The sequence below is a fragment of the Eschrichtius robustus genome, chromosome 3 (genome assembly GCF_028021215.1).
Source record: "Eschrichtius robustus isolate mEscRob2 chromosome 3, mEscRob2.pri, whole genome shotgun sequence".
NCBI lineage: Eukaryota > Metazoa > Chordata > Mammalia > Artiodactyla > Eschrichtiidae > Eschrichtius > Eschrichtius robustus.
In genome coordinates, this window is record NC_090826.1 from 91282149 (window position 1) to 91284020 (window position 1872).

The 1872-nt window shown below is 42.5% G+C and overlaps 1 pseudogene; it reads left to right on the forward strand.

Annotated features, from left to right (window-relative positions):
- The first annotated feature begins 358 nt into the window (after nt 1–358).
- On the forward strand, nt 359–1349 carry LOC137761187 (hsc70-interacting protein pseudogene; annotated as a pseudogene).
- Nucleotides 1350–1872: the final 523 nt, after the last annotated feature.

The following is a 1872-nucleotide window of genomic DNA, read 5'->3' on the forward strand; positions in this document are numbered from 1 at the left end:
GGAAGTAAAATTACAGATCAAAGCAGAAGCTTCTAGTCTAGACTTTTTCAGGTCTGGTTTTGGATCTTTTAAAACTAATTTTACAGAATTAGTTCAGTATGATATCACTTATATGTGGAATCTAAAAAAGAAAACAAACTGCCCTTTACGCGGTCACGCTGAGCTAGCGCCTGGGCCTGGGATGGGGCCGCAGCCTCCGCGCACCCGCCGCCTCCTGCTGCCTCCTGCCGCTTCCGGACCGTGGTCACCGGCAAAGTGAGCAAGCTTCGAGCCTTTGTGAAAATGTGCAAGCAGGACCCAAGTGTTCTGCACACCGAGGAAATGAGCTTCCTGAGGGAGTGGGTGGAGCGCATGGGGGTAAAATACCACCTGCTACTCATAAAACTAAATTGGAAGAAAATACCAAGGAAGAAAAAACAGATAGTAAGAAGGCGGAGGAAAACATAAAGACAGACGAACCATCAAGTGAGGAAAGTGATCTAGAAATTGACAATGAAGGTGTGCTTGAACCAGGCACTGATGCCTCTCAAGAAATGGGAGATGAAAATGTAGAGATAACTGAGGAGATGATGGATCAGGCAAATGATAAAAACGTGGCTGCCACTGATGCCCTAAATGTTGGTGAACTACAGAAAGCCATTGACTCGTTCACAGATGCCATCAAGCGAAATCCTCGTTTGGTCATTCTGTATGCCAAGAGAGCAACTGTCTTCATCAAAGTACAGAAGTCAAATGCTGCCATCCGAGACTGTGACAGAGCTATTGAAATAAATCCTGATTCTGTTCAGCCATACAAGTGACGAGGGAAAGCACACAGACTTTTGGGCCATTGGGAAGAAGCTGCCCATGATCTTGCCCTTGCCTGTAAACTGGATTATGATGAAGACGCTAGTGCAATGCTGAAAGAAATTCAACCAAGGGCCCAGAAAATTGCTGAACGTCGGAGAAAGTATGAGCAAAAACGTGAAGAGAGAGAGATCCAAGAAAGAACAGAAAGGGTCAAGAATGCTTGGGAAGAACATGAGAGAGCCCAGAGGGAGGAAGAAGCCAGACGACAATCAGGAGCTCAGTATGGCTCTTTTCCAGGTGGCTTTGCTGGCGGAATGCCTGGTAATTTTCCTGGAGGAATGCCTAGAATGGGAGGGGGCATGCCTGGAATGGCAGGAATGCCTGGGCTCAATGAAATTCTTACTGATCCAGAGGTTCTTGCAGGCATGCAGGATCCAGCAGTTATGGTGGCCTTCCAGGATGTGGCTCATAACCTGGCAAATATGTCAAAATATCAGAGCAACCCAAAGGTTATGAATCTCATCAGTAAGTTGTTGGCCAAATTTGGAAGTCAAGCATAATGCCCTTCTGACAAATAAAGCCCCTGCTGAAGGAAAAGCAACTTAGATCACCTAATGGATGTCATAATAATACAAACCAGTGCACCTCTGACCTTCTCATGAAGAAAGCTGGGGTGCTTTGAAGATAATCCGTACCCCTCTGCCCCAAATGCAGCTGAAACATTTTACAGTGGTTTGCCATTGGGGTATTCATTCAGATAATGTTTTCTTACTAGAAATTACAAACTTTAAACAACTTTTAAACCTTAAAAATATTTAAAACAAATTAAAAGGGTGTGTTAATTCCTACATTTTTCTTTACTAATCATTTTGGTTTTTTCCTTTGAATTAATTAGGCAAGGAAGATGCTTCAGTATGGAAGATTTATTGTTCAAGTTTGAGTGAAATAAAGATTTATTCGTGGGAGGCAAATGTAACATTTAAATAGATAAAGTTTGAGTTGGATATATGGTCACTGAGGCATTTTGATTTATCTTTCTAATTGCTTTATTATTGTTATGTTTAATGATTTGCTTCCATGAAA